The 16,029-nt window shown below is 49.5% G+C and overlaps 1 long non-coding RNA gene across 1 annotated transcript; it reads left to right on the top strand.

The window, feature by feature from the left end:
• The first annotated feature begins 10,879 nt into the window (after positions 1 to 10,879).
• LOC138092620 (uncharacterized) lies at positions 10,880 to 14,103 on the top strand. Its single transcript, XR_011146010.1, has 3 exons — positions 10,880 to 10,988; positions 11,618 to 11,658; positions 13,890 to 14,103. It is a non-coding gene; the product is annotated as an uncharacterized lncRNA (long non-coding RNA).
• Positions 14,104 to 16,029: the final 1,926 nt, after the last annotated feature.

The raw sequence follows: 16,029 nt of genomic DNA on the forward strand, positions 1-16,029 counted from the left end.
CAGATGGAACGAAGGTTGCTACTCAGCAGACTTCAAGGAGATTACTCTAGATGACCTAGGCATGCCCTGGGTATTCACCAGGGTCCTGACATCAGAGGAGGGAGGAAGAAGAGTGAGAAACAAAGAGATGGCATTGTGAGAAAGACTGGATTGGTCACTGCTGGCTTCGAAGGTGGTGGAAGGGGCCAGGAGCCAAGGAGCGTGGGCCCCTCTAGAAGCTGCAGGGACAAAGAAATGGATTCTCCCCGGAGTCTCCAGAAGAAAATGCAGTTCTGACAACACCTTGACTATGGCTGAGTGGAATCTCGTTCAGACTTCTGAACTCTAATATATTTCTGTGTTAAGTCACTGAATTTGTGGTGACTTGTTATAGCAGGAAATGAATATACTGAGCATCCTGCCTAAAGAACCCACCAAGATTGTTTGGTGACGTCTCTCCTTGAATGCAACCATCGTCTCTGGTGGTGAAGTCAGAATGACCTGGATTGGAGTCTAGGCCTCACTCATTTCTCTGGGCCTCATGGCCCTCATCTGTAAGGTGGGGATGATAATGCTTGTAGGGCTGAGGTGGGTAACTAAGGATATCATTTTGTGTAGCCTGTAGAATATGCTCCATAAATAATGAGCAGTAACAATGGACACAGATTTCCCTGGTGGCTCAGTGGTAGAGAATTCGCCTGTCAATGCAAGAGAAGAAGGTTCAATCCCTGGGTCAGGAAGATCCTCTGGAGAAGGAAACGGCAGCCCACTCCTCTTGCCTGGGAAATTCCATGGACAGTGGAGCCTGGTGGGCTACAGTCCACAGGATGATCTACATATTGACACAAAGTGATCATTTCTCAAGATGTTCTCACTTACCCCCTAGTGTTAGTTGAGATTACTCCAACTTGATGGCATCTCTTTTCAAATCCATATGCTTTGGGAGGCACCGAATCTCCCATCACCCCATCTTTCTGAAGTGGAGAGACTTGTTTATCTCTTCCTGCTTGAGACAATGGTCCTCAGGGTGGCCAAAACACCTCATCTACTTAATGCCTGAATAACCCACATGAAACAGATGAAACTTCCTGGTGAAGATGGGGTCTTAGGCATCAAAGGGGGCTGCCCTTCTCCAGGCTCGGGGCCCCTCCCGTTCTTCAGTACTGGCTGGTTCGGTAAGGAGTGTAAATTCCTTTTATTTCCAGGCAGAACTCAGCCCTGAGTGGGACAGGCTGGGATTTGGGGTTTCATTGGGAAAGCCTTTCGGTACTAATGTTGTTGTTATTGATCATTTCTGGGTAAGGAATGTCCATGATTTTTGTCCCTTAAATCTGAGAAAAGGGCCGGGGGTAGCCCTCATGAGTGGGCTCCAGGCGGTTTACATCTGGCTGGAGTAAAGCCACTCACCCTTTCTATTTTACTGAAACCTAATCCAGACTGAAGTTTGATGAGACACAGACCTTTTCATTAGAGCCGGAGGATGAGGTCTTGTTGTTTACGGCCGTTTTGTCCTTTTTATTACTAGGAAAAAAGCTGCAGGCACTCAGCGAGGCTTTACATCCACCTAACACTTACTCCTTGGAAGGAAAGTTATGACCAACCTAGATAGCATATTCAAAAGCAGAGATATTACCTTGACAACAAAGGTCCGTCTAGTCAAGGCTATGGTTTTTTCAGTGAGAGGCGGACTGTGAAGAAAGCTGAGTGCCAAAGAATTGATGCTTTTGAACTGTGGTGTTGGAGAAGACTCTTGAGAGTCCCTTGGACTGCAAGGAGATCCAACCAGTCCATCCTAAAGGCGATCAGTCCTGGGTGTTCTTTGGAAGGAATGATGCTAAAGCTGAAACTCCAATACTTTGGCCACCTCACATGAAGAGTTGACTCATTGGAAAAGACTCTGATGCTGGGAGGGACTGGGGGCAGGAGGAGAAGGGGATGACAGAGGATGAGATGGCTGGATGGCATCACCGACTCGATGGACATGAGTTTGAGTGAACTCCCGGAGTTGGTGATGGACAGGGAGGCCTGGCGTGCTGTGATTCATGGGGTCGCAGAGAGTCGGACACGATTGAGCGACTGAACTGGACGTGCCCTCTGTTTGATCTACATATTGACATAAAGTGATCATTTTTTTTAGAATGTCCTCACTTACCCCCTAATGTTAGTTGAGATTACTCCAACTTGATGGCATCTCTTTTCAAATCCATATGCTTTGTTTCTAGTCCATAGGGTCGCAAAAAGTCAGACACGACTGAGCGACTGAACTGGACTGATCTTTTCATTGTAGGAAATATGACAAATATAAAAATACAAAACAAGTAGAAAGAAAAACAAAAAATCATCAGTGTGCCACTTCTGTTAATATTTTGCTCTTTTCTTCTTCCAGTGTTTTTCTTGATATTAATAGTAGCCTTGTTCATTATTATTAATTAATGAGTAAGGTTAATTAACTAATCATATATAAAAATATAAATTAATATTAATTTTATGGTGCGTGTACTATTTTCTGAGCTTTCTTCACTTGAAATGACCTGTTGGAAGGTGCCTCCTTGGTGTTCAGAATTATCTGTGGTCTTGGGAGCGGGGTGGCGATGCTTGCATGGTGTCCTGCTAGCTCAAGAGAAGAGAGAGAACAATTGGCCTGGATTTTTCTGATCATATGCTTGTTTCAAAATTTTGAACATTATAGAGATGTGCGTGCACGTGTGCTAGGTTACTTCAGTCACGTCCGACTCCTTGGGACCCAATGGATTACTGCAGCCTGCCAGGCTCCTCTGCCCATGGGGATTCTCCAGGCAAGAATACTGGAGTGGGTTACCATGTCCTCCTCCAGGGGATCTTCCTGACCCAGGGATCAAACCCGGTCTCTTATGTCTCCTGCGTTGGCGGGAGGGTTCTTTACCACTAGTGCCACCTGGGAAGCCCCTTATAGAAATGTATATCTTGGATATACAAAATCCTTGTAATCCTGAACCTCAGAAATAATTGCCACTGCTTGGTATATGTTATTTTCAGATTTATCTATCCAATAACAAAAATTTACAAGGATGTATTAAAGTATTACTTAATGAAAAGTATGGTCTTGCTGTCTATAGAGTTGTGTGACTTCTACCTCATAATAAATGTCATCTCGACAACACATGTAAATCTCTCTCCTTTTTTTTTTTAAAAAAAAATTTATTTATATGGCTGCACCAGGCCTTGGTTGGAGCATGTAGGATTTTTTTTTCAGTTGTAGCTTGCAGCATCTTCCCTTATGGCTCAGATGGTAAAGAACCTGCCTGAAAAGCAGCAGACCTGGGTTTGATTGCTGGGTCGGGAAGATTCCCCTGGTGAAGGAAATGGCAACCCACTCCAGTATTCTTGCCCGTAGAATTCCATGAACAGGGGAGCCTGGCGGGCTACAAACCGTGGGGGGCAAAGAGTCGGGCATGACTGAGCGAGTAACACTTTCACTCTCATGCAGCAGCTTTAGTTGGTGCATTCCAGCTCTCAGTTCCTGCATGTGGGATCTAGTTCCTTGACCAGGGATCGAATTTGGGCCCCCTGAACTGGGAGCGGGGAGTCTTAGCCGTTGGACCACCAGGGAAGTCCCCTTTCTTTCTTTTCCATGGCTTCCTAGAATTTGGCTGTTTGGGTGTGATGTAATGCAGTCATTTAACCCCCTATCAACCACGTTTGGGTTTTAGTACTGTTTTCTGTGCATAATGTTGTAATGACCATTCTTTCACCAGAGCCTCTTTTGCACAAGTGTGGAATCTCTGAGGAAGTCCCACAAATGGTTTGTGAATTTGAGATTTGAACAGTAACTTGCCAAACTATCCCCACGGAAAGATTGGAGCAATTAGTATTTTCATCAGCTGTCTGTTTTAGCCCCACCCTTATCATCATAGGATATTATAATCCTTAAGAAATGTTGCCAATTGGATAATTTTTATGTCCTTGAATTACTATGGTTTTCTTAGCATTTCTTGTCTAATTAGTGAAGTTAGGTTGAATGTCTTTTAATGCAGACATTGGGTACGTTCATCTACTCTTCTGTGATCATGTATTCACGTCCTTTGAATAAGAACTTTGAGTGCTTGTTTATTAGGAATAATAATCCTTTGCTTGTTACCTGGAGCAGTGGCTGCGCTTTGCTGGAGCAGCCGTGAAGAGATACCCCACGCCCAAGGTAAGGGAAACCCAAGTAAGATGGTAGGTGTTGCAAGAGGGCATCAGAGGGCAGACACACTGAACCCATACTCACAGAAAACTAGTCAATCCAATCACACTAGGACCACAGCCTTGTCTAACTCAATGAATCTAAGCCATGCCCGTGGGGCAACCCAGGTGGAGAGGTCTGACAGAATGTGGTCCACTGGAGAAGGGAATGGCAAACCACTTCAGTATTCTTGCCTTGAGAACCCCATGAACAGTATGAAAAGGCAAAATGATAGGATACCGAAAGAGGAACTCCCCAGGTCAGTAGGTACCCAATATGCTACTGGAGATCAGTGGAGAAATAACTCTAGAAAGAATGAAGGGATGGAGCCAAAGCAAAAACAATACCCAGTTGTGGATGTGACTGGTGATAGAAGCAAGGTCCAATGCTGTAAAGAGCAATATTGCATAGGAACCTGGAATGTCAGGTCCATGAATCAAGGCAAATTGGAAGTGGTCAAACAAGAGATGGCAAGAGTGAATGTCGACATTCTAGGAATCAGCCAACTAAAATGGACTGGAATGGGTGAATTTAACTCAGATGACCATTATATCTACTACTGTGGGCAGGAATCCCTCAGAAGAAATGGAGTAGCCATTACGGTCAACAAAAGAGTCTGAAATGCAGTACTTGGATGCAATCTCAAAAACGACAGAATGATCTCTGTTTGTCTCCAAGGCAAACCATTCAATATCACAGTTATCTAAGTCTATGCCCCAACCAGTAATGCTGAAGAAGCTGAAGTTGAACGGTGTCCTTTTCATTATAGGGGACTGGAATGCAAAAGTAGGAAGTCAAGAAACACCTGGAGTAACAGACAAATTTGGCCTTGGAATGCAGAATGAAGCAGGGCAAAGGATAATAGAGTTTTGCCAAGAAAATGCACTGGTCATAGCAAATACCGTCTTTCAACGACACAAGAGAAGACTGTACACATGGACATCACCAGATGGTCAACACCTAAATCAAATTGATTACATTCTTTGCAGCCAAAGATGGACAAGCTCTATACAGTCAACAAAAACGAGACCAGGAGCTGACTGTGGCTCAGATCATGAACTCCTTATTACCAAATTCAGACTTAAATTGGAGAAAGTAGGGAAAACCACTAGACCATTCAGATATGACCTAAATCAAATCCCTTATGATTATACAGTGGAAGTGAGAAATAGATTTAAGGGCCTAGATCTGATAGAGTGCCTGATGAACTATGGACTGAGGTTCCTGACATTGTACAGGAGACAGGGATCAAGACCATCCCCATGGAAAAGAAATGCAAAAAAGCAAAATGGCTGTCTGGGGAGGCCTTACAAATAGCTGTGAAAAGAAGAGAAGTGAAAAGCAAAGGAGGAAAGGAAAGATATAAGCATCTGAATGCAGAGTTCCAAAGAATAGCAAGAAGAGATAAGAAAGCCTTCTTCAGTGATCAATGCAAAGAAATAGAGGAAAACAACAGAATGGGAAAGACTAGAGATCTCTTCAAGAAAATTAGAGATACCAAGGGAACATTTCATGCAAAGATGGGCTCGATAAAGGACAGATAAAGGACAGGTATGGACCTAACAGAAGCAGAAGATATTAAGAAGAGGTGGCAAGAATACACAGAAGGATTGTGCAAAAAAGATCTTCACAACCTGGATAATCACGATGGTGTGATCACTCACCTAGAGCCAGACATCCTGGAATGTGAAGTCAAGTGGGCCTGAGAAAGCATCACTATGAACAAAGCTAGTGGAGGTGATGAAATTCCAGTGGAGCTATTTCAAATCCTGAAAGATGATGCTGTGAAAGTGCTGCACTCTATATGCCAGCAAATTTGGAAAACTCAGCAGTGGCCACAGGACTGGAAAAGGTCAGTTTTCATTCCAGTCCCAAAGAAAGGCAATGCCAAAGAATGCTCAAACTACCACACAATTGCACTCATCTCACATGCTAGTAAAGTAATGCTCAAAATTCTCCAAGCCAGGCTTCAGCAATATGTGAACCGTGAACTCCCTGATGTTCAAGCTGGTTTTAGAAAAGGCAGAGGAACCAGAGATCAAATTGCCAACATCTGCTGGATCATCGAAAAATTCCAGAAAAACATCTATTTCTGTTTTATTGACTATGCCAAAGCCTTTGACTGTGTGGATCACAATAAACTGTGGAAAATTCTGAAAGAGATGGGAATACCAGACCACCTGAACTGCCTCTTGAGAAACCTATATGCAGGTCAGGAAGCAACAGTTAGAACTGGACATGGAACAACAGACTGGTTCCAAATAGGGAAAGGAGTACATCAAGGCTGTATATTATCACCCTGCTTATTTAACTTATATGCAGAATACATCATGAGAAACGCTGGACTCAAGAAACATAAGCTGGAATCAAGATTGCCAGGAGAAATATCAATAACCTCAGATACGCAGATGACACCACCCTTATGGCAGAAAGTGAAGAGGAACTAAAAAGCCTCTTGATGAAAGTAAAAGAGGAGAGTGAAAAAGTTGGCTTAAAGTTCAACATTCAGAAAACGAAGATCATGGCATCTGGTCCCATCACTTCATGGGAAATAGATGGGGAAACAGTGGAAATAGTGTCAGACTTTAATTTTTTGGGCTCCAAAATCACTGCAGATGGTGACTGCAGCCATGAAATTAAAAGACGCTTACTCCTTGGAAGAAAAGTTATGACCAACCTAGATGGCATATTCAAAAGCGGAGATATTACTTTGCCGACTAATGTCCGTCTAGTCAAGGCTATGGTTTTTCCTGTGGTCATGTATGGATGTGAGAGTTGGACTGTGAAGAAGGCTGAGCACTGAAGAATTGATGCTTTTGAACTGTGGTGTTGGAGAAGACTCTTGAGAGTCCCTTGGACTGCAAGGAGATCCAACCAGTCCATTCTGAAGGAGAGCAACCCTGGGATTTCTTTGGAAGGAATGATGCTAAAGCTGAAACTCCAGTACTCTGGCCACCTCATGCGAAGAGTTGACTCATTGGAAAAGACTCTGATGCTGGGAGGGATTGGGGGCAGGAGAAGAAGGGGACGACCGAGGATGAGATGGCTGGATGGCATCACTGACTCGATGGATGGGAGTCTGAGTGAACTCCGGGAGTTGGTGATGGACAGGGAGGCCTGGCGTGCTGCGATTCATGGGGTCGCAAAGAGTCGGACACGACTGAGCTACTGAACTGATCATGTATTCATGTCCTTTGAATAAGAACTTTGAGTCCTTGTTCATTAGGAATAATAATCCTTTGCTTGTCACCTGTTGTAAATGTTGTTGTCTGTTACTTGGCTGTTTTATGACCATTTGTTAATTACAGCTAGTAGTTTTTGAGTGTTTACAAGTATTATTTACTAAGAAAACTGCTTTACATGAATTATCTCATTCAGTTCTTCCAACAAATTGTTGATCTTGGTACTGTTATTATCACTCCTACTGAATAGGTGAGGAAATCGAGGCTCAGAAGTTTTCACCTGGAGAGAAGTAGATGAAGCCAGGGTTTGAACCCAGACCCCGCTACATGGCCTCCTTTCCAGAACATCATCTATGTGGTTATTTTAGCTTCCTCCAGGGGTGAACCCTGAGAGGAGATTTGAGTGCAATTTATTTGGGATGTGATCCCAGGAAAGGGCAAGGGGGCGGGGATACAGGATAAGGTCAGAAGGACACTGACACAGATTGCATTACCGAGCAGGTGGCCGCTGTGCACAGCTGGGCTCCATCGAGTGGGAAACTCCCAGGGGAGTGGGTAATACACGACACAGACCCATGAGAGGGGCTGCAAGCTGGGTATTTATCCATCAGTTCACTGTCGCACTGACTGAAGTCAGCCCCCCGAGGACATTAATTCGCTGCCACTTCAGACCTCCCCCAAGCACTGTTTTCCATGCAAATGGTGGGAAGCCCCAGGCAGAGAAGCACAGAGGCTCACTGTACAAAGCTGCAAGTCAGGGTGTATGGGGTACAAGCAGGAGAAGAATGATCTGGCACAGTAGGCAAGCTTATCTTTTTTTTTTTTAAATAGGGTCACTTTTGATGAATGCTTATACAATAAAGGCGAGTTCTTTTCTTCCCATGCAACATTGTATATGTCCTCCCAGTTTCAGCCAACCCCTCTATCACATCACCCCTCGTCCACCGTGTCACATGGGAAGGAATTCCATCTTTCTTACTCTGGGAACTTCGCCTTCCGAGGTCCAGGAGGCCAGCCCAGCAGCTAAGCCCTGGGGACCCTTTGCTCACGAGCCTGACGTCTTGGCTGAAAGCCCGGGTGGGGGACGGTGCAGCTTTGGTGCCTGTGGATCAAAATGTTGAGGGAGGGAGGCGGGCTTTCCTCGGCCTCAGCCCCTCTCCCTGCGGGGACACCCTCACCATCTCCTTTTCTCTCTTCACGTCCAGTCAACATATTCTCCCTGCCGGGATGCTGAAAGAAGAGGGCTGGTCGCTGGGTCTTGGTCTGTTTCTGGCTTTGAAGGTGTGGAGTAGCCACAGTGCATTTGTTGAGAAACTTTGGTTAACGCTGGTGATGTAGACAGCTCACGGGAGCAGAAACGGGCACGGTGGGTGGGCCTGGGGGGCTCCAACAACGCCCCTTCCCGATTCACAGGTGACAGAGCCTGAATGACGGTGCCCAGGGAGCTGTGGGTGGCGGGTGGTGCCCTCCGCTGCCCTACCTTTTCCCTTCATCTCCCTCAGAGAGGCTTTCCCAGGACCACCCATCTCACCGGCCTCTCCCATCCCAAGACCCTCTCGACCACTTCCTAAACATTTTGTTTCAAACAGCTTATCACCACTGTAAACTATTGGCTTCTTTACCCTTGTTGCTCTTGTGTGTGTGTGTGTATGTGGGTGCACATGTGTGCACGCAGCTCTGGCACGGGGGAGGGAGTAAAGATGCCCCTTCCAAGAACATGTGTCCCCAGGGCTCCGGCCTGGACCAGGCGCACAGTAGCCTGAACTCTGTTCGAGGGGTCTGGGAGCCAGGGGTCTGGGTCTCTGGTCTGGACTCGGCCTTGGGGTTACTGGCGGGCCTGTGAGTCCCGCCTGGCATGGTCAGGGGCCCCCGGAGCCAGCTCTGAGGAGATGTGTGTGCAGGGCACGATCAGGCAGTGATTCGGGATCTGGGCTGTGGGATGGGAGGGAGAAAGCAGGGGTGGGATGCAGAGCAGTGGGCACCGCCCCCCAGGTCACCCTGAAGGTGGGCGGCCTTCCCCACGACATCAAGAGGGGGACCGAGGAGCAGAATTTCATCGCTTTCACTTAGTTCACTCATCTAGAAATATCTGTCGCGCACTTTCTATGTGCCTGGAACAGGGGATGTGGTCCTTGCCTACGTGAGTGTCCATCTTAGTGGGGGAGACGGACGACCGCCAAGTCGGTGTACAGGGTCCGTTTGGGTGTCGGTCACCGCTATGAAGGGGAGAGAAGAGAGTGACAGGGCTGGGAATTCTTTCAGATGCTGAGCAGAGGGAGGGAGGCGGTACAGAAACAGGACGTGCTCTGGGCCGCCGGGGAGATGGAGGGCACAGGGAACGCGGCGGCCTGAGATCACGAGGGGACGCAAAGGAACAGGAGTAACTTTCTAAGGAACACACCGAGCAGATGGAGGTGTTATGCCTGGGCCACTTGTAAATCACCCATTAAATGCTGTGCTTAAAGATAATCATAAAGGGCCTGGTGGAAGCAGGGAGAATCAGATGTGGTTTGGATTCCAGCTTCTTAACCCACTATTGCTTGGGTGACCCCGTTATCTCCTGGAACCTCAGTTTCCTCATCTGTGAAACTAATAAGAAGAAAGAACACAAATGATCCGTATCTGGAATGAGAGTAGACATAACTAGAGATTCTGCAGACATCAAACGAGGAAGGGAATGTTATAAACAACTTTATGCCAGTACAGTGAATGTTTAGATACAAAAAGTTCTCTGAAAGGCAAAAGCAGAAAAAATGGATTCAAGGGGGAAAAGAATATTTTAATGCCTTTAATCCCTGAAAGAAGTTTAAAAAAAAAATCTGATTCTGAGCCCTGTTTCTGGCACATGGTAGGTAGGTGTCTAACACACACAGCCATTATCATGCACTTATTCCAAACAATGATGTCAATATTTCATCATCTTCAGAAACACCTTACATTATAAGGGGAAAAAAAAAAATCTGTTTCACCATTAAACGCTCCTATACCTACTTCCACCCCCACTAGCATCCAAAGACATCATCTACTTTATCTATTAGGCTCGATACAAAAGACTTTCACTTGTTACTAAAAATATGCTGCTCCCTTGCCTTGGGAGAGGATGCCCAGAGGAATGCACTGCAGCTTTAGACTGCTTGTAAGTACAAACAAGAGGTTTGGGTGTGCAGAAGCCGGAAGGGTAGCTTATATTATATGTTCCTGCAGCTCCCCACGTCCCAGGTGACAGTGACCCAGCAAGGCTCCGTGTTCGGGGATGCGGCTGGGACACGGCGCCACGGCCAGGCTCTGAATGCATTAGCAGTGACCCAGAGTCAGTGGCGTCCAAAAGGACCTTTTCTCCGTTGATCTTGCCAAGATATTCATTTCAAAGAAGGCCCTGGCTCCTTCCGGCAGCCGTTCCCGTCGGTCACGTGCCTCCCCTCACAGGGCTGTGTTGCACAACTGGCTTTCCAAGCAGGGGTCAGGTCTTGTCCCTTTCCTGTCACAGCCTTGCCCAACTGAGGGAAGTTGTTCCAAGCCTGGGCCACGGGCCTTCGATGTGGAGAGCAGGTGGCGTGTGTCTGCTGGACCAAGTGGAGGCTGCTCGGAAATGGAGGGACCCCTGGGGGACCACCTGGCAACAGGCAAGGGGCACCAGAGAGGTGACCCGGGGGCAGGGGCATTGGGGGGATGTGGGGGTGGGGCAAAGCCTTCAGCTCACACCCTGGGGACCACTCGAAGCTGGGGTCCAGGGACCTTCAGATCAGAGAGAGAGACTCAAAGAATTGCAGGGGTGCCAGGGACCCATCCAGTTTCATCCAACTTCCCATTTGTCAGATGGGAAAACTGAGGCCCAGGGAGAAAAAAGGGAGTTGGCCAAGGCAGCACAGTAGGTTCTTTCCAGCCTCCTCCCACGCATGGGGACACAGATACCACATGGGGCCTGGGCCACCTCCGTGGCCCGCAGGGAAGCTCAGCTCAGGGGGCGGCAGAGTGAGCCTGGGAGCATGGGTGACTCTGTGGAGGAGGCTGGAAAGAACCCCTGGTGGGCGTCGTCCTCAGAAGAGGGGGAGCCTGGGCTGCGGACATGGAGCAACATGGAGGGAGGCCGGCTGTCCCACGGCCCCTGTTTAAAATGGGGAGTGGCTCTGTGGAGTGGGTCCCCAAGGGTACCCCCCCCCAGCCCTGCACGCTTTTCTGGTCAGTGGTCACAAAGCCTGCAGCGCCACCAGCCAGAGTCTTTTCAGGGGATCCTCTGCCTTTCTGTTTTCAGGGCAATATCCCAGGAGAACAGAACACGCCCCCAGACTCTTGGTGAGTTTCGGTCGTGCCAGTGAGGCCCTAAACACTTCTTCCCTCGTTTCCTGGGGGGAGCAGCCATCAAGTGGGCCTGCCTCTGCCCACCTCCCATGGTCGTCTGAAGATCACTCAAGATAATGGCAGGAAAGTGCTTTGGGAACCAAAGCGCAGGCCTAAGAGGTGGTGCTAGTTAATGATTTATGCCTGGGGGCGCTGTGTTTCCTGGCAGGAAGTTGGCAGGAGGGAAGGAGGCCACAGTGAGAGATAGGAAAGCTGGAAGCCAGCAGCCGAGTTTCCCAGGGGGTCAACCTGGACAGTTTCCTCAAGCAGGGTCTGTCTCGGGGGGCCCTCGATTTCCAGCTCCCACCCAGAAGAGAGAGGCTACACACCCAGCTACCCACCCGAGTTTCCCAGGGGATCAGCCTGGACTGTTTCCTCGGGCAGGGTCTGTCTTAGGGCAGGGGAGGGCCCTCGATTTCCAGCTCCCACCCAGCAGACAGGCTACACACCCAGCAGCCTCTCTCTGTTCAGTTTATTTTATAAATATTTACTGAGCACTTCCCTACCTCCCCGCCCACCAGGCTCCAGCTCAGCACCAGCTTCAGGGCTGAGAACAGGGTTAGGAGCAAAGCCAGGCTCAGCTCCTGCCCTTGCAGGGCAAAGCCTGGTGGGGAGACACAGGGCAAACAGGAAATAGAACACAAAGCATGTATGAGGATCAGGATTCTTGTCATTGCTGTGAACATCCAGCTGTCTCCTTCACATCTCCCTTGGATGTCTAAAGGCGTCTCTAACTTAACTTGTCTGAAGCCAAGCACTTCGTTTCACTCTCCCCCAGGCTTACGAAACGCCATCTGTCTGGTCACTAAAGCCGGAAAGCAGCCTTGTCTCTCCCCCGCTCAGTCAGCAACTCCTTCAGGGGCTGTCACTCCTGTTCCCTATAGCTCTCTTCAGGCAGCCCGCTTCTTTTACCATCCACACTGCCTCCCTCTGGGTGACAGCATCGCTCATCCTGATCACTGCACAGCCTCCTAGCCAGTCTCCCTGCTGCCCCCTCTCTCCCATCTCGTCCCCATCCACCCTTTATTCAGAGTAAAGTGTTGGAAGTGCGAGTGTTACTCGCTCAGTCACGTCTGACTCTTGGTGACCCCAGGCTCCTCTGTCCATGGGATTCTCCAAGCAAGAATACTGGAATGGGTAGCTGCTATTCCCTTCTCCAGGGCATCTTCCCGACCCAGGGATCGAAACTGGGTCTCCTGCATTGCAGGCGGAGTCTTTACCGTCTGAGACACTAGGGAAGCCCATTCAGAGTAAAATATGTTCCTAACACATAAATTGGATGCCATCAACCCTCCTGCTTTATAACCGTTCCCTGGATCCCTGGTGCTTTCAGAATAAGACCCAAGCTTCACACCCTGGTCACAAAACCCTGTGTGACCTGGCCTACCTCACAGACCTTATTGGTACCTGCCCCCACCCCCCCCCACCCCACCGCCCCGCTCCCTCATGGAGTTCCAGCCACCTGTCGTGGCCTTTTATCTGTTTTGGTGACAATGCTGAGATCATGCTGACCTCAGGGCCCTTGCACCTGCTGTTTCTTCTGCCTGGAACAGCCCTTTCTCCAGAGCTCCACCAGGCTGGTCCCTTCTCTTTCCGTGGGCTCAGCCTAAATGCCATCTTTTCAGAGAGGCAAAGCCCTCCAAACCCTCCTTTCTGTCAAGTGCATCCCAACCCTGTCTGCTCCCGCCACATGGGTGTTGCCATTGGTCACCCCTCGTTCCTTTGCTGGCTGGTCGTTTGATTGTCTCTCCAAGTGCAGGGACCTTGTCTGAAGGGTTTGCTGGGAAAACTTCATGGCCAGCAAATGCTGTTAGGTGTGTGCTCAGTTGATCAGTCGCGTCTGACTCTCTGAGGCCCCATGGACTGTAACCCCTCGGACTCCTCTGTCCATGGAATTTTCCAGGCAAGAATACTGGAGTGGGTTGCCGCTTGCTCCTCCAGGGGGTCTTCCCAACCGAGGGATCGAACCCATGTCTTCTGCTTTGTCAGGAAGATTCTTTACCATTAGTGCCACCTGGGAGGCCCCCAGCATCTGAGATTCCCCCAATAAACTTCTGCTAACTAAATGAAGGAAAGAGTTCCCTCACCACTCCCATCCCGGAAGAGCTAAATAAAGTTCTAGGGATGCCCCCACTCCAAGAACTGGCATGGTGTGGGCACTGCCGGACCCGCTTCCCTCTCTCTAGGGTCCTGGTCCTCTCAGTTCCTCATGAAGAGCTGTCTGATGGATTCTTCACTTCCCCTGTCACCGTGGCAGGGGCACAGGCCTCAGGATTTTCATACATTTGTTCATTCACACCTGCGTTTATCCTGAACTTTCCAGCAACGTGGAGTCAGAAGACCTGGGCCTGGATGCGGCCCCTGCCACCAACCCACCGTGTCACTTTCGTCAGGTCTCAGCTGCACCCCGGGCTCAGTTTGTTCCTGTGCCGAAGTGGAGGTGGGGGCGGTGGACCTGGTGGACACACTCCTCGCCTCCATCAGAAAGGCCTTCGGAGCGCTGTCCAGGCGGCGTCCAGGTGGGCTCCAGGACGCCCGACTCCAGGCTGGAGCGAAACTTGAGTCTTGGCTTCACAGCGAGGGGATGACTGTCGGTTCCCTGCTGGCCTGCGGCCTGTGTCCAGCCCCAGCTGGTGTCTGGGAATGGAGGGAAGCGGGACAGGAAGTGATATCTGGGTCACCAGCCCACCCAGCCTCCCCACTCCACCGCCCACGTTCCCAGGCCCGCTCTGCCTGCCTCTGAACCCAGCCTCCTCGCAGACAACGGAGGTGGCCCAGGCCCCTGCAGTGTCTGTCCCCGTCTAGGGGAGGAGCTGGGGACACAGCGCAGGAGGAGGGCGAGCCAACTTCAGAATAGGCCCCGAAGCTCCTCCCAAGCAAACAGAATGCAGAGAAGCCAGCGTTCCCAAGTTCAAGGCCAAGGCAGGGCGGCGGTCCCTGCGGAGGTGGGTCTGAGGCTGGGGTATGGTGGGAACAATGACGTGCTTTTGGCAGGCCCAGAAGATTTTTCCTTTCTGGCACTTTAGGCGGATGCCTTCCCGCTCCCCCACCTCCTGCAGGGAACTTCCTCAGGCCGAGGATCAGCAAAATCTGGAAGAATCTGCCTGGAAGCTGATTTCCCTGGTTTCTGTCCCAGAGGTCAGCTCTCTATCCCCACTCTGATCCCAATGGATGAATTCCTCTGATGTTCTAGGCGCAGGCAAGTGTTTTCCACGGTGTGAACCTCTCTCTCCTACAGACTTGATCTCACAACCTCCCCCCTTTCAAAGACAAATGGTTTATGAAGCTGCTTCATACTAATATGTGAACAACTGCCTGCTGACTTTAGCCTGCCCTGTGTACTTGACTATGAACTCCTGGAGCCCAGGGACTGTTTCATTCCTCTTCATGGTTGCAGTGCCAAGTACAAGGCTCGGTACAGAGTTGGTGTTGTGTGGATAATCATAAAGAAGACAGAATAGCAATAATGAATCATAACAGGTAACAACGGCTGGAGCCACAGAGTCAGCTAAGGGCTTTATGTATGTTGCCTTATCTCATCTTCACCTTGTGTGGTAGGTACTGTACTTATTCCCATTTTACAGAGGAGGAAACTGAGGCTTGGGGAGGTGAAATAACTTATAACACCTCCTCTTCCCAAATGTCTCTAATGATGAATTTTTGGCTTCCATGAGTGTGGGTTTTGTTTTTTTTTTCAGGAAGTCCCCAAATCCAAATCAGAGTGACTCGGGAGAGGACCAGAAGGCGTCAACCAAATCCCGATCAAAGTGACTTGGGAGAGGGCCGGAAGGCGTCAATGGATGCGGTTTTCCTCCCTGCCTTCTCTCCCGCTCCCACCTGCCTGGTGAAAATATAGGCGCCCCTGGGACTCCCAGCTTCAGTGTGGGCCTGGAAAGGGCTCAGGGAAGCCAAGCCTTTGCTGGAGGGCAGGAAGCCTCACTTGGGTTTGCCTGAAGCCCCTATTTTTCAGAGGCCCCCTGTCTGCCCTCCTCGTGGCTCAGGGCCCCTCAGTGAAGGGGCTCACTGTGCACAGGGTTGGTTTCTCCCATCAGACAGCGCTCCACAAGACCAGGATCTGTAGTTCACCAGCGGGTCCCCAGGCAGGTAGGTTCATAGGGCCTGGTGCTATTTGCTCCAGGAGCTGGCCCTGGAGCCCAGTGACGCCCAGTTCCAGCTCTCTCAGCAGCCTTAAAGCTGGAAGGAAGATCATAACCAGGTTGGCCTTCGCCTAGACTTCTCGTTGAAAGGGAAGCCCACAGACAAGGGACACAGCCACAGGACGCAGGTACCTGCAGAGGCTGCCACCAGCCGCTAGCCACAGCCTCC

Source organism: Capricornis sumatraensis, chromosome 16 (genome assembly GCF_032405125.1).
Source record: "Capricornis sumatraensis isolate serow.1 chromosome 16, serow.2, whole genome shotgun sequence".
NCBI lineage: Eukaryota > Metazoa > Chordata > Mammalia > Artiodactyla > Bovidae > Capricornis > Capricornis sumatraensis.